Source organism: Myxocyprinus asiaticus, chromosome 1, assembly GCF_019703515.2.
Source record: "Myxocyprinus asiaticus isolate MX2 ecotype Aquarium Trade chromosome 1, UBuf_Myxa_2, whole genome shotgun sequence".
In the NCBI taxonomy this organism is placed as follows: domain Eukaryota; kingdom Metazoa; phylum Chordata; class Actinopteri; order Cypriniformes; family Catostomidae; genus Myxocyprinus; species Myxocyprinus asiaticus.
In genome coordinates, this window is record NC_059344.1 from 2,481,400 (window position 1) to 2,505,758 (window position 24,359).

The 24,359-nt window shown below is 39.3% G+C and overlaps 2 protein-coding genes and 1 pseudogene across 3 annotated transcripts in view; 1 reads left to right on the forward strand and 2 right to left on the reverse strand.

Annotated features, from left to right (window-relative positions):
* LOC127441903 (E3 ubiquitin/ISG15 ligase TRIM25-like) overlaps nucleotides 1–14,022 on the reverse strand; it is a 150,421-nt gene extending 136,399 nt beyond the window's left edge. For both annotated transcript variants that reach the window (XM_051699519.1, XM_051699491.1), the window contains exon 1: nucleotides 13,802–14,022. The gene's annotated coding sequence lies outside the window, so the exon portion shown is untranslated. The remainder of the gene's footprint in view (nucleotides 1–13,801) is intronic.
* The window catches only part of LOC127442362 (histone H2A-like), a 129,727-nt gene that overhangs the window by 42,521 nt on the left and 62,847 nt on the right, over nucleotides 1–24,359 (forward strand). The gene's annotated exons all lie outside the window — the stretch shown is intronic.
* LOC127441958 (E3 ubiquitin/ISG15 ligase TRIM25-like) overlaps nucleotides 1–24,359 on the reverse strand; it is a 111,969-nt pseudogene that overhangs the window by 16,368 nt on the left and 71,242 nt on the right.

Here is a 24,359-nt window from a genome sequence, read left to right on the forward strand (position 1 = left end):
ATAATCTGTAGTGACAGAGCTCACGCAGCATAACATGTAATGTTTAGAGCAGGTTATTAAGTGTACCATTAAAGTTTTCACAGCTATAAGCACAAACAAAAGCAAAGATAATCCTGAGTGCTTTATGCACCTAAGCGCCCCCTCCCTCTCCCATATCCCCCCTCTAGCATACATCTGTGGCGAGGCAATGTCTAAAAACTATTCACCTTATTAGCCCCCTATGAATTTAACAAATTGAGGAAATAAAATTCTAAATTGAATATTTCCAAACTCCAAAAAACAATCTGAATGCAATGATTTTCATAACGGCAACCAGATTAAAACTAAGAACTGTGGCCCGACTTTTCTAAGTAAACAAACATACAATAGTTAAACAAGACCTTTACTTATAACAGTCTAACAACCTGCACATGAAAATAGTTTAAAAGAGATTAAAAACAAAATGCAGTTGAATATAAATAAAATACTAGTTACCATTTCACTTTGGTGAACTGAAACACAAGTGAACGCTGAAAAAGTCTTTGGTCCATGTATTGCACAGGTTTGTCAGCAAAAGCATTACATGACACTTTAGTCTGCCTCCTCCATTGCCTCCTGAAGCGGGACGTTTAAGGCTTTACGAGCAGCAGGTACCATTGCAGCATCAAGACCCTTGAGATATTTTTCCGCATCCTCCGGAGATTCGAACGAGTATTTCTGACCCTTATGGGTGGCTCTTAGCGATGCTGGGTAGATCAGGAAAGTTTCAGCGCCTTTCTGATGAAGCTTGAATCTTACAGCCGAGAACGCCTTCTTCTTTTGTGCCGTCTCATGACTGTAATCAGCATAGAATTCCAGGCGCGCTCCACCAGGCAGAATGGGTTTTGCTTTCCGGGCTCCTTGAAGGATGGCTTGCCTGTCAGGATATCGGAGGAGCCGGAATATCAACGATCGTGGTTTAGGTGAGTTGAAGTTTGAGTATACTCGATGAGCTCTATTGATCTCGATCAGGCTTGAGTGTGCCGAAAGGTCGGGGATCCATTTAGGTAGCATTTTCTGTAGAAAGACGACAGGATCATCCCCTTCCATTCCTGTTGATTAACCAGGCAGACATTGTTGCGATGTGACCGGTATTCGAGGTCATTGCATTTTCGCTGCATCTGTTCAAGCTGAGACAGGCAGAGGTTTGTATCCTTTTTTGTTTTGCGTAAACTGCCTTGGAGATTGTCCACTTTCATTGTGATCGACGCCATACTTTTACTCAGAGAATCCATTTCTTCTTTCAGAGATCGAAGAACAGCGCTGTTTTCGTTAATATAGTCATTGAAGGGATTTAAGGCTGACTTTATTGCCTCCGTCAACATGCGGGAAACCATTTCATGCATTGCCTCCTGTTGTGCTTCTATTGCTAGGCTAACAATTGAGGCTACGTCAACCTCGAACGTTTGCAGCCTGAAGCCGATTTTTGGGGAGACATAGATTTTTTACTAGTTGCCATTCTTGCAATAGAAGTTGTTAAAGAAGACATTATCTTTCCTCAAAGTGAAAAAAAATAATACCTTCAATTTGGAGGTTTTAGTCAGGAGCCTAGTGCTGTGCGGCCATCTTGCAATGTGCACCACCGGAAGTCCCTAAATAATAATAATAATAATAATAATTAAGAAGCCTAATAAATTCCCTTGTGTTCCCAAAATAATGCTGCTAAATGTGTTTTTATTGAATTTGTGCTTGTATTGTGTTTTGGTAATACAGTTACTGCTGCATAAGGAAAAGAAAATGGAGCTCAATTTTAGGTTCAAGGTGAACATGTCTTGTTTTATTTCATGATTTAATCACTTTTATCTTTGTTTCTTTAATATAAAGATATACAGCTGAAGTCAGATGTTTACATATGCCTTAGCCAAATACATTTAAACTCAGTGTTTCACAATTCCTGACATTTAATCGTAGAAAACTTTCCCTGTCTTAGGTTAGTTAGGATCACTACTTTATTTTAAGAATGTGAAATGTCAGAATAATAGTAGAGAGAATGATTTATTTCAGCTTTTATCTTTAACTTGGGTCAAAAGTTTTGGGAAGTCTTCCACAAGCTTCTCACAATAAGTTGCTGGACTTTTGGCCCATTCCTCCAGACAGAACTGGTGTAACTGAGTCGGGTTTGTAGGCCTCCTTGCTCGCACATGCTTTTTCAGTTCTGCCCACAAATTTTCTATCGGATTGAGGTCAGGGCTTTGTGATAGCCACTCCAATACCTTGACTTTGTTGTCCTTAAGCCATTTTGCCACAACTTTGGAGGTATGCTTGGGGTCATTGTCCATTTGGAAGACCCATTTGTGACCGATTCAGGTCTCCTTCCTGAGTGGTATGATGGCTGCGTGGTCCCATGGTGTTTATACTTGCGTACTATTGTTTGTACAGATGAACGTGGTACCTTCAGGCATTTGGAAATTGCTCCCAAGGTTGTGGAGGTTCACAAGTCTGGAGGTCTTGGCTGATTTCTTTTGATTTTCCCAAGATGTCAAGCAAAGAGGCACTGAGTTTGAAGGTAGGCCTTAAAATACATCCACATGTATATCTCCAATTCAGTACACCTCCTGTCAGAAGCTAATTGGCTAATTGTCTAAAGGCTTGACAATTTTCCAAGCTGCTTAAAGGCACAGTTAACATAGTGTATGTAAACTTCTGACCCACTGGAATTGTGATACGGTCAATTAAAAGTGAAACAATCTGTCTGTAAACAATTGTTGGTAAAGAAATTACTCGTGTCATGCACAAAGTAGATGTCCTAAACTACTTGCCAAAACTATAGTTTGCTAATATTAAATCTGTGGAGTGGTTAAAAACAATTAATTTTAATAACTTCAACCTAAGTGTATGTAAACTTCTGACTTCAACTGTATATTACTGAACCTGCAGAGTTGCATTCACAATGCATGCTAACCTTGTGGAAATAAAGAAAACTAATCTCACAGCACCTCCTGTGATGATCTGAGATCATTTGCAGCATTCTCATAGATGACATTATTCTTGCAAACAGTTCTCAGATGAATGAAACAGAAAAAAAGAGTGAAAACTCTTTACATGCATGTGTTCAACGAGATAGGCTTGAGCTGCACACCTTTGAACAAACAGCGAATCAGACAAGCACTGGCGGCTTTTCTTTTAGTGTGTTTCTTCAAACATGTCTCTTTGTGACTAACAGCATTTCTTGTCATGTGTCACTCCAAGAAGTCTTACAGGTCACCCGCCTGTAGCGGGTACATGAGCAAACATACCCACGCATGAAATACATATGGACAAAGAGCTTGCAAGCTAGATTCAGCCTTGATGCATTTGGTGGTAGTTTCACACCCTGGCCACTGTGTAATATATTTGCTGACTTCCCAGATCCATGGTTTTGCCATTTCCTGATATTGTCGATTTTTGGGCCTCATGTATTCAGATTGAAGACAAAGGCAGGCCTAACACAGTCGTAAAAACCTAACTCAAGCCCCCACATTCCAAGTCATAACAAAATCAAACAAAGGGAGTCCAAAACAGACTACAAATCCCATGAAGCCTTGCTCACTAAAGGATCGAACTCTCAACTCCTATTGGATGAGGCACACAACAGAACGTCCCTCAAACATGACATCATCAGGAGTTGAAATACCTCTGAAATGCTTCCGGGATTTGCTTCCAGCAACTTTGTTTGCAGTGTGTAGATGCAGCTCATCGCTGCTCTCAGGTGCAACCTCGTGGCACAAGGAAGTAATGTCCGACTTGAAACTGTGGCCATACAATCTCCATCTCGCTGGACGAGTTGAGATTACTCTGTGTTCAACCGAACACTCTAACGGATCCGAAGGAGACTGCCGAGCAGTCTGCATCTTCATCCGTTTGCCTGCAGAAGTGAAGAGATTAAAGATTTCTCTTCCATCTTCAATTAAGTCGACATTTCTCCCGCCGAGAAACAACAGCCGCGCCCGCCAACAGAGCGAGGAAACGGCGAGGAAACGGCCTCCCGTTATCACACGAGCCTCAAGGAACCGGATCGGAGTTAAAGGACGGAGGAAAACAAATTCTGTCCTCATGCGATTCAAGTAAGAGGTTTACATCTGGGCAGAGATAGAATATTATAGTGTGTTATTCTTGTGTTTCAAGGTTTTTGCTTGTACAGTTTACGGACCGCCATGTCCGCTCATTATTAATACTCAGGGTATTAATTATCACAAATTTGTTTTGCTGTATTGTGGTCCGACCAAATTGGACTGTTGTGCAATTTCGCCATTGCGGGTGAGACAGGTAAACTGAGTTCATCCATTAAAGAGTCAAAGAACGCGGGACTGTTTACGAGCCATCCACTGCGTCTCTGAGTGATGAACTAACAGCTGCTTTCTCTCCCACGATTGCGAAATCCGCTTTAGGGCCGTCACTTCTCTCTCTCTCGTACTAACCACACACACACGCACGTGACCCCTCACAAACATTCTGGCACACATTTTTGGCTCCTAGATAGCTTAATGCTAAAGCCCAGCTTTGTCCCTAAGCTATCGTACAAGCGGATACACGCGGTAACTGGTAGACGCCATTGACTGGTCTCTCGCCGCCCCCATTCGCAGTCATATTCCCTGGCCGGAAGTCTCGCGTGACATACTCTCCACGAGAGTCACTTCCGCCATTTTGTGCACGTCCCTCCTTACACACACACACACACTGTCAAACACACACCTTATGTGTTATAGGATTATTTTAGTTTCCATATCTGATCATATCACTGTTTAGTTTGTAGTTGGAAGTTGGAAGTTTATTGACTGCATTGTATTAATTATTAACTGATATTACTGCATAAATAAACTTTGTTTATATTACAAAGAGAAGTGTTTTGGTTTGTTTTGCATACGCCTGTGTCATGCTGACGGGATGTCAGTGCTCGGATTCAAGCCTTCATTCATTGTTTTTTCCCGAAAATCGATATTCTTCAGATGTCGATTTTCCTAAGAAAACAATCTAATATTGAGACTGTTGTACTATCTGGTTATTAGTCCCTGATTCCAGGGTGGTGCCCCGTCAATGTTAATCCTTATTAATATTCTGTTGATTTTTGATAATTGATAATTATCTTTGATGATTGTTGAATTTGAATGATCAATAAGCTAGTGTTAATTTTAATTAATGTTAATTAAAAATCATTGAATTTTATTCCAATTGGATTAGGTAAAAAAAAAAAAGAAAAAAAAAAATATATATATATATATATATATATATATATATATATATATATATATATATATATATATATATATATATATATATATATATATATATATATATATATATATATATATATATATATATATATATATATATATATATATACACACAGTATATACACAGTATATATATATATATATATATATATATATATATATATATATATATATATATATATATATATATTTCTTTATAATCCATTTTTATTTTGTCATACAGCACCACAAAATGTCCAACATATTTTTTATCATACAAGGTTCTACAAATAAATATTGAGATACTGTTTATTATACATTAAAGCTATAACCTCACAAGTGTGTTAAAATAAACAGAACAAATGTAAGTAAAATTACATACTCCATTAATTTTGTGATGTTTTTCTTTCCTGTACTAGTCAGAAAGCAATTCTATATACTCTATTTACAGCAGTTACATGAATTTCAATTTCACAGTTCAATTCTGCAATCTGTTTGTTTTGAACTCCACAATTTGAATTGGCAGAATTCTTAATTTAATTCTGACTGTTACACAAGCCTGGTCTACAAAGTGTCAAGCGATTCAATTCCAAAGACACACCTAGAAATCATGTTACACAACCAAATTCACAAATGTAGCAATTATGAGGAAAACCAAAGCCTCAAAAAGAGGAAGTATGGACTAATGACAGACACTATAGGTCGAAACATACTTCACGCAAGTACGCAAATGCAGACGTGAGAGCTTGGCCAATGCATGGCCAACGTGTGGTCCCGTTGTACATACATGTGCTCTTTTTTTGCTCTGGCGGTTACAAACCTCAGACCACAAGAGGGCAATATATTTTTTAGGCGTGACCATGAAACCGGTGCTGTGTCCAAAACCAGGACATTGCTGCCTTCGGAGAATGTATACGGAGGCAGGATGAAAATAAGGCGCTTTTCAAACTGTTCAGAGACCAGTTTCCTTAAGAGTTCCATTCATTCAAAACAGCTGTCAGTTAAGCCATTAACTGATTAGGCCGCAAGTCACCTGCCTATGTTTTCGGATGTAGTCCAGATGTGGTAGATGAGTCGATAGTTGAGGAGTGGGGAGAGACACGGAGAAAAAAAACAAGTTTGTTTGAATGGGCTGGGGACAAATAGTTGTATTTTCTTTCTTTTTTTTTTTTTTTTTAAGATTTAATTCAAATTACTGCCCGAGTCCGCCATGACAGTTGTTGATTGGAAGAAAATCCACTCTAGCACCCCTTGTGGCAACGCTGAGAATAAAGCGCGTACTTGCGCTGTGTTATGAATTGAGCGCTGACACATTTTACATTGCAACAACGCATGAAATCGAGCTTGCATAGCACGGTGCGTCTGCGTTCACAAATATGTTTGGGCCTTTCTACTTTCCGTCTGTTTTCATTTGTTCTTGCTATTTTGCCGTAGGACCCCATAGATAACTTTATTTCCAAAAACGAATTAATTACAATTTTACCACCGACAAAATACCCACAGCGAGTATGACGGGCAATATTTCTATTCAGCAGTAGATTATCGTGTATGTTCTGCTGGTGAGAAAAATCTAAAGTGAAAGCAACAAAAGAACACTGTCATGTGATCAGCGCTGCTGATGGGGCGAATACCATAGCAATGGAATAATTGGGAAAATGACAATAAACAGTGTCCCTATTTGTGCGGGGCTTTATTACAAATTACATACTTCTTATTTAAATTATTCATTGTGTAATTTAAATTCAATGGATAAAAAAATAATCTGTGTAGCATTACTCTGGTGTAAAATATTGTGCGGTCACGTGACATCAGTTCCTTTTCTCAGCGCTGGGTGGGCAAGACCAATCACAGTCATTTATGATTTCTGAATACGGTGACATATATATATATATATAAAAACTAAATATGCTGCTGTTAATTATTATTTACATCTCAAGACTCAAACATCAAAATTAAAAGATTCAAACTATTGTACTTTTTAGACAAAAGCGAACTGGGATTTGAATGCGGCTCAATTGAGGATTTGAATGATTAATGTACAGATTATTATACTCCAGTATTATGCATCACCCTTGACCGCTTTTCCCCTCAGATATAATTACGTGATCGATATACACTACCGCATGTTACATTTCCTTTACTTTTTTCCTTTTAATTCAAAATAGAACAAATTGTAACATTGCTGCCAAACCACAAACCACCCCTTGTCAAAAAATCCTAAAGGATTCCAATTGGAATTTCGATCATATTTGGAACCAATACTATAAAATCTTAAAGGGATTTTTTCTTATAGGATCACACATGAAAAATCTGAGTCAAATAAAAATTCATATCCTGTAGGACCAGTTCTAAGGGATTTATTTTTTCTTTTGTTCTAAAGGATTTTTTAAATGGAATTGAGTCTAACTGGATTTCTATACAGAATTCAATAAGTCTTTTCAGAATCTTAATGGTGCCCTTTTCCACTGTGAAATAGATTTGTCCCTAAAGAAATGTATACTTTAACAGATACAGGTGCATCTCAATAAATTAGAATGTCGTGGAAAAGTTCATTTATTTCAGTAATACAACTCAAATTGTGAAACTCGTGTATTAAATAAATTCAATGCACACAGACTGAAGTAGTTTAAGTCTTTGGTTCTTTTAATTGTGATGATTTTGGCTCACATTTAACAAAAACCCACCAATTCACTATCTCAAAAAATTAGAATATGGTGACATGCCAATCAGCTAATCAACTCAAAACACCTGCAAAGGTTTCCTGAGCCATCAAAATGGTCTCTCAGTTTAGTTCACTAGGCTACACAATCATGGGGAAGACTGCTGATCTGACAGTTGTCCAGAAGACAATCATTGACACCCTTCACAAGGAGGGTAAGCCACAAACATTCATTGCCAAAGAAGCTGGCTGTTCACAGAGTGCTGTATCCAAGCATGTTAACAGAAAGTTGAGTGGAAGGAAATAGTGTGGAAGAAAAAGATGCACAACCAACCGAGAGAACCGCAGCCTTATGATTGTCAAGCAAAATCGATTCAAGAATTTGGGTGAACTTCCAAGGAATGGACTGAGGCTGGGGTCAAGGCATCAAGAGCCACCACACACAGACATGTCAAGGAATTTGGCTACAGTTGTCGTATTCCTCTTGTTAAGCCACTCCTGAACCACAGACAACGTCAGAGGCGTCTTACCTGGGCTAAGGAGAAGAAGAACTGGACTGTTGCCCAGTGTTCCAAAGTCCTCTTTTCAGATGAGAGCAAGTTTTGTATTTCATTTGGAAACCAAGGTCCTAGAGTCTGGAGGAAGGGTGGAGAAGCTCATAGCCCAAGTTGCTTGAAGTCCAGTGTTAAGTTTCCACAGTCTGTGATGATTTGGGGTGCAATGTCATCTGCTGGTGTTGGTCCATTGTGTTTTTTGAAAACCAAAGTCACTGCACCCGTTTACCAAGAAATTTTGGAGCACTTCATGCTTCCTTCTGCTGACCAGCTTTTTAAAAATGCTGATTTCATTTTACAGCAGGATTTGGCACCTGCCCACACTGCCAAAAGCACCAAAAGTTGGTTAAATGACCATGGTGTTGGTGTGCTTGACTGGCCAGCAAACTCGCCAGACCTGAACCCCATAGAGAATCTATGGGGTATTGTCAAGAGGAAAATGAGAAACAAGAGACCAAAAAATGCAGATGAGCTGAAGGCCACTGTCAAAGAAACCTGGGCTTCCATACCACCTCAGCAGTGCCACAAACTGATCACCTCCATGCCACGCCGACTTGAGGCAGTAATTAAAGCAATAGGAGCCCCTACCAAGTATTGAGTACATTTACAGTAAATGAACATACTTTCCAGAAGGCCAACAATTCACTAAACATGTTTTTTTTATTGGTCTTATGATGTATTCTAATTTTTTGAGATAGTGAATTGGTGGGTTTTTGTTAAATGTGAGCCAAAATCATCACAATTAAAAGAACCAAAGACTTAAACTACTTCAGTCTGTGTGCATTGAATTTATTTAATACACGAGTTTCACAGTTTGAGTTGAATTACTGAAATAAATGAACTTTTCCACGACATTCTAATTTATTGAGATGCACCTGTATGTTTAAAATGATGTACACTCACATGCGATGTAGACTCCAGTCATATCAATGTTCTAGAAAATGCAGTTTTAATGTACATTGAACAGATAACCCACTCACAGTGGCAGCCATTTTGAGATCACAAAACCTGCAGTGTCTTGCAGTTGGAGTAAGTGAAGTCAATGAACACAAACTGAAGACAAACTTAAAAATGGAGGCAGATTACTAAGGGACTGATAATGGATTCTTGAAGTGTAAATGACAAATCAAAAAATGTGTATTGTTCTTATTGTTTCTTTATTGTCATTTTTTTTTCATCCTTTCAATTTTCATTACTTTTTAACTTGTATAACTTACTGTAAGTTTTACTACTTTATTCATTGCAGGCTTTCAACAAAATGAGGAATATAAAGAGCATGCATAAAGAAATGCACTATATTGCATAACAGTGTAAAATACAATGCTGAACAAATGTTGACCAGATTTGATGCACATGAATTCTGGTGTCTCTTGGACAGCTTGCATTCATTCACATGGGAGATGTCTTTCTTGATTAGCATCACTTCAACATTGACTTTATTTTTGGTGTAGCCGGTAAGTCAAAATAATAAAAAGAGCAAATAACATTTATATTAATAAACAATCCTTAAAGAGGGACTGGTAGGCCATCCCCGTGTTCACATCAGAGCCCTATATATTGCAATGCTGTGCCTATAAAACTAGCTGTAAATAACTTGTAACTGCTTAAGTCTTAGGCCTATTTCACACCACATACATAAGCACCATGTTAAGTGGCATTGCAGCATAACTGCAGCAAGCAGGCTTGCATTCTGCTTTCACATTGTCAGTATTTCTGTGGCTCTGTTATCTACTTTCTTGAACAGCCAATGGTTAGGGTCATGACAGCTGCCAACTTTCGCTTGCCTGTTATCCCGTTCTGGTCTCACTGAAAACCATTTTAGACACTGCACACACATCGCAAACCAGAGGCATTTGAAATGTAAGATCGAGTTAAATATAAGAGCAGGTTCAACATGTGCTGTTGTTGGATTAGCACAAAAATTAGACTTTTCAAGGAAATATTTGTATAGAAGACCCACAAATTAAAGAAGAAAATCTGTGCACAGCGCCTAGCCATGCGTTATTTCATGCTGATGCACGTGGAAAAGATCAGCTTATTTAGATGTAAGAACTTTAATAAATTATTTTAACACAGGAAAGCAACAACAATACAATGTCTTTTATTTATATTAACAATAATTTTTGTAGCAGTGTATAAGTATTTAACACTACACCCTGTATACTTCGGGGGCGTCAGTTGATGTGACACGATGCACCATAACGGCTTGAGGCTGTCTTTAATGTGTATTAAATAATCTCTGAATTAACAATGTGTATATAACATGAAATCAGACAACCCAAACAAGACCAACACTGACTGATATACAAAGAACAAAAACAAAAATACCTGTATGGTCCAGAAATGAGACATGTAACAGGTGTTTTATGAGGATGATATGAAGTAGACTGTTTCAAATATTCATCTTCAACCTGCAGCTGAACAGCTCTGATAATAATAGCTTAATACCCATAGTGATCTTGCTTCTTTTCATATCAAACGCCATTATAATGTCGAATTAATGTTTACGTTTTGAAACATTACCTAATTAAATGTATTCTAAGCAGCTTGTGATTTCCAGATACGTGTATAACTGGGGTTTAACAAAGTTTATTACGTCTTATTCGGCGCTTCATCTCTAAAGGTGAATTAATGAGAGAAAATGTGTTAGTTTTTTTACAGTGGGAATAAAACTAGCGCTCTGTCCCTTTACGAGAGAACATGCATGTTAAACAGTCTACGCTGCACAGAGAGAGATGATGATGAGACATCGATTTTCAGTCCTATAGAAAGAAACTTTCTTGTGTTGCAATGTGTGGATTACTGCTTTTCATCAACATGTAAAAACAAAAAATTGGGGGATTTTGTGCACTGTGAACACTGAATGTGTGGGGATACTTAAAGTATTGCACAAGACATTAAATCCCACTACAAAATTCATTAAGTGGGTTTTTTTTTCCTGCTATTTTCTACACATTGGTAATAGCTGCTGCTAAGACACTTGGAAAAGAGTGAGGACAGTGCTAGGAGAGTGCGATCGGTGTCTGCACGCGACTATGCCATGGTGGGTCCAGTATATTATGCACTTGCGCATCTTTGTGAGCTAAATAGAATCGCACTTGCTCGTTGGTTAGAATACTTTGTTCGCTCAGTGTAATTTTTGTGCTCTCTCGCTTGTTGTTTGCTTGCACTAATGTTATAAATGCAGCACTGCCTCGATCAGACTAGTGACAGTTCTAGCAACTGGCCCGAATCTTTCTCACATTGGCCCCGGGCCATCGGGCAGTCCTTATTGTCGAGCCCTGCTAATACATCAACAACCTAACCTACCTCAATTTCCTCACTGCTCTCTGAACCTGAGAAAGTTCTGCGGTGTTTCTGTCACTGCCCCCTCCCTAATGCTCTATCCTTTCTTGGCCTTTTTCTGTTGTACTGGCTGTACTCTACACTATAAAGCTGTTTCAGCATTGCAGATCTACCTCCTGGTATTATTAAAGAAATTGTTCACCCAAAAATGATAATGCTCTCATCATTTAATCACCCTTATGCTGTCTCAAGCTTTTATATGGAATATGATCATATTGAAGTAAAATATTCTTAATTGTATGTGGGTTAATAATTTAAGCATGTAAGACACATATTGTATGTCTGATGGTAGTTTTCATTTCGAACGCCGGGTTCACACATCCTCCATGAGCAGGGCGGTCGTGTTGGACGTTCACATCGGCCGCATCTCTTCCGCGAGAAACAGCAGTGCCTCTGCGCAGGAAATAAAGTTATCTATGGGGTCCTACGGCAATTTTTTCTTTAAAAGGTCATAATAAGCTGAGATTATTGCTGCTTCAAGGACAGTCAAGTACACTTAATGGTTAATGTTGTGTCTATACTGTACACCTATATACACAGGATGAAAAAGGTCTGGCAGTTTATTCATTTATTTTATTGAGTTCACTTGCATGCAGACATATACATTGTAGTGTACTATAGGTATGGTTTGAATCATTTTTTTTTTTTTTTTTTTTGTGTATTTTCAATAATCTCCCGATTATTTTAGTATTGTACTGCACCCACAGTACTGTTTACAGAAAATTAATTATATTGTACACACATTTACACATAAATATGTCAATATTGTGTGAAATGAGTTGATACTTACATATTGTTTGTTTTGTTTGCCATAGTCTCTTCGGAGTCTCTTCCAGTCTCGTCTCCATCGACCGTTACAAGTGAGAATGCACGCACGCAAGTCAAATGATCCCGTCTTCAATGTGTGGTGAGCGTGCTCCTATTATAGCAATTAATTTCCTAATTATTAATTTTAGTTTTATTGTTCATTGTTGTTGAAATAATAATAATAATAAGCATGTAAGATCCTTGCATACACATTTAATTGCACATTCCGTGATCCAGCCTTTGAGATTAATTTAGGAAAAAGTTCTTGAAACAATACAATGGCTTATAACTTTTGACCAATTGGTAGGGTAGGGCTGTTAGCAAATTGATGTGATATAGTCAAGACAGTGTTGCAATGGCAAAGTTTCATGTCAATGCAGATCCCTTTTGGCTTCTTGCAAATTCAAAAGGCTGACAACCAAAATGGCCTCCATAGTAACATTGGATATCACATTTAACTCTGTGTGCCAAAAGGATAAATAATTGGTTTTGTAATAAACTAAATTTTGTATATAACAAATTATAAATAATTTATAGCATCCCGACCATTATAGATCAGTGATTCCAACCTAAATTTTATAGATCACATACTGTAGTTCCCAATAGGACTTTTAATGATTACAAATAGGATAAAATGCCCATATGGCACTCAGTATGAACTGAAAGAAAATCCTTTAGGATTTTAAAATTCCCATAGCACCCTTTGCAATTTCCTGTAAATGTCCATTAGTGTGACATTATTCCAATACAAGTACGGTTCCATTAAAAATGTCACAATGTCCAATAGGATTCTAAAAATCAAATATGATCCTACAGGATAAACCAATGTTCTAATAGGATGTTTTGATTAGCATGTGTGCCAATTTTATTCAAAAATAAAAGTCAAAAAATAAAACAAAACAAGTCTGTCTCAGATGACCAATAATTATAAATAAGTAAATGGTCTCAAATGGTATATATATGTTCCACTGACATAAATACACAGGCCTATATTTTAGTGTAGATAAAGCTGATTATGCCTCACATGTGCTTTATCTTTACAGATCCTAAACAATAATCACAACCCACAAATTGAGCATCTTTCCCCACTCCAGCGGTTCATTCATTCACTATATAATCGCAATACACATTATTCTGCTGTTCTCCTGCATTCTTGTCAGCAAGTGAACATGCCTTTTGTGTATCAAACTCAACAAACAAACACACATTAATAAGGAATAAATACTGACCTGCTTTTGTTGAATTAAATAGGTCTCCTGAAGAAATCTATCAGAGTTTTGTTTTGCTCCAATGCACTTGTTGGTTGGAACAGTAAATAATGACACACTCGTACCTGCGTCTCACCTGAGATCTTCAGAAAGGAAGTACGCCCAATTCAGCGTTCTTTAGTGGATATTTCACGATTTGTTCTCTGTTTATTAAGAGATAGAATTGCCCAGCCCACTCACTCTCTTGCATTTCCTTAAAAAAGGGGCTAAAATAACCAAAGCTGCTTTCAAGGCAAGTCAGTCCACTCTGCGGTCATCTTGGGAATGCTCCTGGGCAGCTATTTTAGACAAGCAGCATGACAGTGCAGCTCCTACATACTTGAATGGGGAAAGACCGTAATCTCCAAAATCAGTTGGCCAATATTATGATCAAAGGACATATTTCAAATCAGCTACACTGGTATCATAAACTGTGCTTCTTTACATCAGATCACACTGAAAAACGCAACTTTACCAGCTTGTTTAGCTGTTGATTGACAGGCAGTGTCTGTCTCTATAAGATGATTGGCTCTTTTACCTGTAAGGCGGGACTTCCTTTTCTAGGATTACTGCCAGTTACGGCATTGTTATGAACCATAATAAGGTCAGATGTGTGTCTATTTTAATTATAACTGTCAAAAATATGACTCACTGAAAAAGAAAAAGAAATAATAATATTAATAATACTATGCCGTTTTGTTCTGATGCCAATGCTGCAACGACTAAGACGTTGACCAATAAAGAGCCCCATTTCGTACCATGTGAAATAGCACACCACTAAATGCGTTTCTTTGTAAAAGCTTCTTCGATTGCGATGTGCGTCCTCGTGCGTTATTTTTTTTTCCTCACACATATGCCGGTGTCGTAATCAATTGAGTCCGCCCGGTAAATCGATATTAAAAATCTTAGAAATTAATTTTATGGTATGCAGTTTTAACTATGTAAATATGACATTTAATGTCTTTTAAATCAAATGTTAAACATAATAATATATAACTGAAGTTATATTAATATTAATATTGAATTTTGTGTTTTTCATTTAGCCTAGACTTTACAAACGGTTACTCCCATGGGGACTCGATTTACCGGGCGGACTCAGTTGATCATGGCTGTGTTCCATTTCAAATTTTTATCCCCTTCCCTCACACACTTCACTCCGTCTTATGTACTCGGATGTACGTCACTGCTTACGTTGTGCGAGTGTCCACTATGGCGGAAGACGTGCAATGGGTTTAACTGGAACACCCTAAACCCTTGATCACTTGGAGCATGTTGAAGGCTGATGTCAGTTTGTGGAATTATTTAGTGATTTTTGCACCTGAGAAAACAAAGTTTTCAGAGCTTGATTTCAGAGGCTGTAAATCTCATATGTTTAATTTGTTTTTCATTAGAATGAATTGTTAGAAAGGATTAATCAAGATTTACACAAATGAAAATGTTAACATAACAATGAACACATATAACTGTGTGATAAACAGTTTAAGGCAGCTACAAGTATTATGCTGTTAAATCTCAATATAACTTCTCTAAACTGCTTAATTGACCTAACTTCACTTCCATCATACATTAGAGTTGTGTGGGGGTGTGGTTTATGAAGTGCAATCTGTTGTCATGTCACAATTGAGTTGCATTGTGGGATATGGAGCTGCCTGAAGCATACATCAGAGTAGGCTCGCTCCCTCGGTCAAAATCGAGGGGTTGAGGGTCTGTCAACAGAAACTTCCCTCGCTTAATGAAGTGGAACAGACTTCCAAAATGGGATTCTCCCAAGGGGAAGTGTTTAGGGGAGATAGAGAGTGGATGTTAAAAGTGAAGTGGAACGCAGCCCATGACACCAGCAACTCCCGCTATTGATAACAATTAGACGTCAAATGATTGGACGAAAGTTGTCTACAGGTGCTGGTCATATAATTAGAATATCATCAAAAAGTTGATTTATTTTACTAATTCCATTCAAAAAGTGAAACTTGTATATTATATTCATTCTTTACACACAGACTGATATATTTCAAATGTTTATTTCTTTTAATTTTGATGATTATAACTGACAACTAAGGAAAATCCCAAATTCAGTATCTCAGAAAATTAGAATATTACTTAAGACCAATACAAAGAAAGGATTTTTAGAGATCTTGGCCAACTGAAAAGTATGAACATGAAAAGTACGAGCATGTACAGCACTCAATGCTTAGTTGGGGCTCCTTTTGCCTGAATTACTGCAGCAATGCGGCATGGCATGGAGTCGATCAGTCTGTGGCACTGCTCAGGTGTTATGAGAGCCCAGGTTGCTCTGATAGTGGCCTTCAGCTCTTCTGCATTGTTGGGTCTGGCATATCGCATCTTCCTCTTCACAATACCCCATAGATTTTCTATGGGGTTAAGGTCAGGCGAGTTTGCTGGCCAATTAAGAACAGGGATACCATGGTCCTTAAACCAGATACTGGTTGCTTTGGCACTGTGTGCAGGTGCCAAGTCCTGTTGGAAAATGAAATCTGCATCTCCATAAAGTTGGTCAACAGCAGGAAGCATGAAGTGCTCTAAAACTTCCTGGTATACGGCTGCATTGACCTTGGACCTCAGAAAACACAGTGGACCAACACCAGCAGATGACATGGCACCCCAAACCATCACTGACTGTGGAAACTTTACACTGGACCTCAAGCAACGTGGATTGTGTGCCTCTCCTCTCTTCCTCCAGACTCTGGGACCCTGATTTCCAAAGGAAATGCAAAATTTACTTTCATCAGAGAACATAACTTTGGACCACTCAGCAGCAGTCCAGTCCTTTTTGTCTTTAGCCCAGGCGAGACGCTTCAGACGCTGTCTGTTGTTCAAGAGTGGCTTGACACAAGGAATGCGACAGCTGAAACCCATGTCTTGCATACGTCTGTGCATAGTGGTTCTCCCCCACATTTTTGAATGGGTTTTGTTTCACAATCCTCTCCAGGGTGCGGTTATCCCTATTGCTTGTACACTTTTTTCTACCACATCTTTTCCTTCCCTTTGCCTCTCTATTAATGTGCTTGGACACAGAGCTCTGTGAACAGCCAGCCTCTTTTGCAATGACCTTTTGTGTCTTGCCCTCCTTGTGCAACATGTCAATGGTCGTCTTTTGGACAACTGTCAAGTCAGCAGTCTTCCCCATGATTGTGTAGCGTACAGAACTAGACTGAGAGACCATTTAAAGGCATTTGCAGGTGTTGTGAGTTAATTAGCTGATTAGAGTGTGGCACCAGGTGTCTTCAATATTGAACCTTTTCACAATATTCTAATTTTCTGAGATACTGAATTTGGGATTTTCCTTAGTTGTCAGTTATAATCATCAAAATTAAAAGAAATAAACATTTGAAATATATCAGTCTGAGTGTAATGAATGAATATAATATACAAGTTTCACTTTTTGAATGGAATTAGTGAAATAAATCAACTTTTTGATGATATTCTAATTATATGACCAGCACCTGTATACATCACCAGATTGACAACACCTTCTGATTGGATGATTATCTTACACACTGCATCCCTCTTACAAACAAGATGCAGGGGAAAGACGGACAAAACAGGTCAATCTCTTTGTTGGTAATTTCATGATTGATAGCTCCATAGAGAAAAAAGTAGCCACCTTCAAGATAAATCATTAGGGTGATTCTAAAACTTCGGACAGTTTGCCGTTACGACAGTAGAAAAATTTTGTGTTTTTCTTTTTATTAATAGTACATGCCTGATAAATGTACTGGGAAGAAAATAATTAGTTATATGTGACATCACTTTGTCTTGAACAATAATGAGTGAGACTACATGTATGGAAATGTGTATATATATTAATGATCAAATGCCTGTAATTACAGAATCACCAATTTATCTGCTGTTAGATAAGCATTCACTCATCTTATTCACATTCTTCCCCAAGATGGCCAGTCCTCTGTTCCGTTCATGAGTTGTTTGTGTCAAATTAAGTATTCGTCTGCCATTTAGTTTAGTTCGCAGTTGTATGCCTGTTGGTCCTCGTTTGGTGTTGCATTATGAACTCTCCATGTATTAAAATTAGTCTTATGTATAGATTGTCTGAGGACTGTCCTTTCTTAAATGAAAAGGACCCCAATATTGCAAATGAAGTTTCTTCACAAAGACCTCCGCACATTAATCTATGTTCCCACAGCTGAACTGAGAATGCCAGTAAGTTAGAACTTAAATTATTAAGTTCATTACACTTTGTTGGGCCCCCTTGAATTTAACTTATATTAAACTTAAAAATGTAAGTTGAATCTTGTACAACTTATAAAATTACATTGAAATTGTTTAAGGTATTTTGATAAGTTAAAGTAATGAAAACATATAAGTTGACGTTACTTATATTGATCATATAATTTTTTACAGTGTACATGCATGTGATACTTTTGTCTGGTCTAATGTTAACTGATTAAAATTTGCATTGAACATCAAACTTAGTGGCTGTTTGTTTTTCTGCAACTTATCCACAGTTTTACTGAGCAGCGCCACAATGATTGTAATTGTTTTCTATTTCTGGTCTTGTGACACCAAAAACTGCCAAAACGAGCGATTCAGAGGAGAACAAGAACAACAAACATTTAAGTATTGTTTGGAGCAAAAATGAATTTCAGGCTCAACTTGTGCAGTTGTTGGCTGTCATAACAGCTCAGAATAATTAATGATATCAATATAACTATCCTCGGATCATCGCTTCATGTCATCTACAACTCAGGTGAGACATTGACTATAAAAAAAAAAAAAAAGAAAAAAAAAGAAAATGGTCATCTCGACGTGAAGTATTAGCACTCTATGGCCACATGTTTTTGGACAATTTTTACAAATGTAATCAGAATCAGAATCAGAATCAGAATGAGCTTTATTGCCAAGTATGCTTACACATACAAGGAATTTGTCTTGGTGACAGGAGCTTCCAGTGTACAACAATACAAAAACAATACAAAAACAGCAACAAGACCTTAAAAAATAATTAAAATTGAATACAAAATAGATAAATATTGAAAAGAAAAAAGTATATATAGAATACATAATAGACAATATATATATATATATATATATATATATATATATATATATATATATATATATATATATATACATAAATACACACACATACACACATACATATACATACATATACACATATATACACATATACACATATATGAATATATATACATACATATACATACGTACACACACACACATACATACGTAGTGCAAATCTAAATACAAAGCGGTTATGTACAGTGCAAGGGAATGTAATGACAGAAGAGGTAGGATGTGTTGGATAATATAAAAAGACTAAGCTGTGTGTTGCACATTAATTATTGCTCAAAGGGGCAGTTTTAACTGTTCATGAGATGGATAGTCTGGGGGAAAAAACTGTTCCCGTGCCTGACGGTTCTGGTGCTCAGAGCTCTGAAGCGTCAGCCAGAAGGCAACAGTTCAAAAAGGTAGTGGGCAGGGTGAGTGGGGTCCAGAGTGATTTTTCCAGCCTTTTTCCTCACTCTGGAAGTGTATAGTTCTTGAAGGGTGGGCAGGGGGCAACCAATAATCCTCTCAGCAGTCCGAACTGTCCTTTGTAGTCTTCTGATGTCTGATTTCGTAGCTGAACCAAACCAGACAGTTATTGAAGTGCAGAGGACAGACTCAATGACTGCTGAGTAGAACTGTATCAGCAGCGCCTGTGGCAGGTTGAACTTCCTCAGCTGGCGAAGGAAGTACAACCTCTGCTGGGTCTTTTTCGCAATGGAGTCAGTGTGGGTCTCCTACTTCAGGTCCTGTGAGATGGTAGTGCCCAGGAACCTGAATGACTCCACTGCTGCCACAGTGCTGTTTAGAATGGTGAGGGAGGACAGTGTTGGGGTGTTCCTCCAAAAGTTCACTATCATCTCCACCATTTTGAGCGTGTTCAGCTCCAGGTTGTTTTGACTACACCAGACAGCCAGCTGTTTAACCTCCCTTCTGTATGCAGACTCACTGTCATCTCAGATGAGGCCGATGACAGTGGTGTCATCTGCAAACTTCAGGAGCTTGACAGAGGGGTCCTTGGTGATGCAGTCATTGGTGTAAAGGGAGAAGAGTAGTGGGGGGAGCACACATCCCTGGGGGGCACCAGTGCTGATTGTACAGGTGCTGGAAGTGAATTTCCCCTGTCTCACAAGCTGCTGCCTGTCTGTCAGAAAGCTGGTAATCCACTGACAGATAGACGTGGGAACAGAGAGTTGGTATAATTTAGTCTGGATAATGGCTGGGATGATGGTGTTGAAAGCCGAACTGAAGTCCACAAAAAGGATCCTTGCATATGTCCCTGGTCTGTCCAGATGTTGCAGGATATGATGCAATCCCATGTTGACTGCATCATCCACAGACCTGTTTGCTCGATAAGCAAATTGAAGGGGATCTAGAAAGGGTCCAGTGATGTCCTTCAGGTGGGCCAACACCAGTCTCTCAAATGACTTCATGACCACAGACGTCAGGGCAACAGATCTGTAGTCATTAAGTCCTGTGATTTTTGGTTTCTTTGGGATGGGGATGATAGTGGAACGTTTGAAGCAGCATGGGACTTCACACTGCTCCAGTGATCTATGGAAGATCTGTGTGAAGAAGATGGGGGCCAGTTGGTTAGCACAGGATCTAAGACATGCAGGTGAAACGCCATCTGGGCCCTGTGCTTTCCTTATCCTTTGTTTTTGAAAGACGTGGCTCACATCATCTTCTGAGATCTTAAGTGCAGGTTGAGTAGCAGGAGGTGGGAGGAGGGGGGTTGCAGGAGGTGTTGGTGTTTGTGTGAAGTGAATGTCAGAGTGGGTGTGGGCCAGCTGTTGGTTCCCTACAGGATTGGGGGTAGGAGTCCTGTCATTCGTAAGTTGTTTCATGCCACTCCACACTGATGCAGGCTCATTAGCTGAAAACTTGTTTTTCAGAGTATCTTCTTTTAGCCACACTGATTCCCTAATTCAGTGTGTTCCTGGCCTGACTGTACAAGACTTTATCCCCAAATCTGTAAGCATCCTCTTTGGCCTGATGAAGCTACCTGAGTTACACTGTAAACCATGGTTTGTCGTTGTTAAATGTTAAATAAGTCCAAGTAGGAATGCACATATCCTCACAGAAACTGATATATGATGTAACAGTATCTGTGAGCTCATCCAGGTCTGTGGCTGCAGCCTCAAAAACACTCTAATCAGTGCAGTCAAAGCAGGCTTGTAGTTCCCGCTCTGCTTCGTTGGTCCATCTCTTTACAGTCCTTACTACTGGCTTAGTTGATTTTAATTTCTGCCTGTAGGCTGGAAGAAGATGAACCAGACAGTGATCAGAGAGTCCCAAAGCTGCTCTAGGAACAGAGCGATATGCATCCTTTATTGTTGTGTAGCAGTGATCCAGTATATTTCTGTCTCTGGTTGGGCATGTAATGTGCTGTTTGTATTTGGGCACTTCACATGTGAGGTTTGCTTTGTTAAAATCCGCAAGAATAATAATAACTGAGTCTGGGTATTGTTGTTCTGTGTCTGTGATTTGATCAGGCAGCTGTTGCAGTGCTGTGTTCACACACGCATTTGGCGCGATATACACACTCACCAGAATAAACTAGGAAAACTCCCGTGGCGAGTAGAAAGGCTTACAGTTAATAAAGAGCGCTTCCAAATTAGGACAGCACATCTTCTTTGATGTTGTTACATCTGTACACCAACTTTCATTGATGTAAAAGCATGTTCCACCGCCTCTCGTTTTCCCCGTAAACTCCGCAATGTGATCCGCTATGAACAGCTGAAAGCCCGGCAGATGTAACGCGCTGTCCGGAATGGCTTCACTCAACCAGGTTTCTGTGAAGCACAAGGCAGCAGAGGTTGAAAAGTCCTTGTTTGTGCGGGTGAGGAGATGTAGTTCGTCCGTTTTGTTAGGGAGAGAGTGGAGATTCGCAAGATGAATGCACGGCAGCATTGTTCGAAAGCCACACCGACGGAGCTTGACCAGCGCACCTGCTCGTCACCCTCACCTGCGTATCATAGTGCATTTAAACAACACAGCCACGCCTCTGACTAAAATGTCAAACAAAACATTCGAATATTCAAAATCCGGGAAAAGATTGACTGGTATATGCTGTCGAATGTTCACTGGAAACTGACTGGAAAAAGATTACTAAACACAGGACAAACAAACAAAAACAACAAAACAATAGAAGCGCTCCCCACCGAGGCGGCCATCCGCGGCGCCATCATGATGTATCATCAATACCTTAAACTTTACATTACCTACTAAGAATATACGCTGACGCGAGTGAAAACACTGGAGACCAGAAACTGAAAACAGTCCAATTGTGGAACACTTCCGCATTCAGGTAAAAGGTGGATAATGATGTCCCTCGGTTTATGGATATTAAGGCTATATGAACGACTTCTCAACTGGCCAATCGCAGACAACTTGTAAGAAGCTCTTAGTAGCCAACCCGAATGGAGGAGGCGTGATCTGCCAAAATACGGGTGGGGAAAAATTAATGCCGTCCTCATGACGGACACGCGCTGACATTTTCTCAGATCTTGAAGGATGTATCAAATCTGCATTATATGCAAATGATGGGGCTATATGGATAAGGGGAAGAAATGAGAAATATGTAATAGGAAAATTAAGAGAAGCAATAAAGAAAGTGGAAAAATGGTCATATAAATGGGGGTTTAAGCTGTCAATGAGTAAATCCTGTTATGATATTTACAAATAAGCAAAAGATTGATGTTGAGAAGCTGACACTATATGGGAAGCCAATGGAGAGGGTGTCTGAGTTTAAGTATTTAGGACTATGGCTAGATGATAAAGTCACATGGAAAGTTCATATTAAACATATAGAATCAAAATGCAAAAAAGTAATACATTTACTAAGAGCAGTGGCTGGATATGATTGGGGGGCTGATAAGCAGTCACTAATTTATATATACAGAGCAATTATGAGATCAAAAATGTATTATGGATGTATAGTCTATGGAGCAGCAGCTAAGACAATACTACAAAATGTAGACAGATTACAGTATAGAGCTCTACGGCTCTGTATGGGAGCCATAAAGTCAACCCCCATTAATGCTGTCCTAATAGAAGAAAGTGAAATACCATTGTAGCTCAGAAGAGAAAAAGTATCACTTACATACTGGATTAGGTTAAAAGGATGTGGAGAGGAAAACCCCACAAAAATAACAATTCAGAATTGTTGGGAATATGACAAATTTAAGAGAAGTGGATTTGGATGGACATCGAAAGGAAGAACTAGTGAATATGGCTTGGAGGCTATTGAACCCGCGGGGTTCTCCATGCTCCGAGCGGACAGAGCGAAAGACCTCTCAGGTAAAACTAGAGGAGGTGGTGTATGTTTTATGATCAACAAATCCTGGTGTGATCAGAGGAACGTACATTCCATCAAGTCTTTCTGTTCTCCTGATCTGGAATTTCTTATGCTTCTGTGTCGACCATTCTGGCTACCGATGGAATTCACAGCGGTCATTATCACTGCTGTGTACATTCCCCCACAAGCCGACACAGACCGGGCACTCAAGGAACTGTATGGGAGTATAAGTGAGCAGGAAACCGCGCACCCTGAGGCCGCGTTCATTGTGACCGGGGACTTTAATAAAGCCAGTTTAAAATCAGTCGCACCAAAATATCACCAGCACATTAGTTTCAACACACGAGGGGACCGGGTTTTGGACCATTGCTACTCTCCGTTCCGGGATGGCTACAAATCCCTCCCCCGCCCACCATTTGGCAAATCGGACCACTCTTCCATTCTGCTTCTGCCCGCTTACAGGCAGAAACTGAAACAGGAAGCACCCACCCTCAGAACGATCCAGTGCTGGTCGGACCAATCAGACTCTACGCTACAAGACTGTTATGATCGCACGGACTGGGAGATGTTCCGGTCCGCCTCTGATGACAACATCGAGCTTTATGCTGATAGTGTAATGTGTTTCATCAGAACGTGCGTAGAGGAAGTGATTCCGACCAGAACTGTGCGAATCTATCCGAATCAGAAGCCGTGGATCAATAGTGATGTTCGCGCGGCACTTAATGTGAGGACCTCCGCTTTTAATTCCGGGAACGCGGAGGAGCATAAACAAGCCAGTTATGCCCTCCGAAAAACTATCAAAACAGCAAAACACCAGTACAGGAGCAAGATTGAAGGACAGTTTAACACCACCAACTCTAGAAGCATGTGGCAGGGAATTAACATCATCACGGACTTTAAAGGGAATAAAAACTCCGCCATGAACACCGCTGCCTCTCTACCGGATGAGCTAAATACTTTTTATGCTCATTTCGAGGGAAATAACACCGCCCTCGCGGAGAGAGCTCTCACGGCCGAAGCTACAGAGGTTAGTTCACTCTCCGTCTCTGTAGCGGATGTAACCCGATCCTTCCGACGGGTGAATATCCGCAAAGCCGCGGGTCCAGACGGCATTCCGGGCCGCGTCATCAGAGCGTGCGCGAACCAGCTGGCTGGTGTTTTTACGGACATTTTCAACCTTTCCCTCTCTTTGTCTGT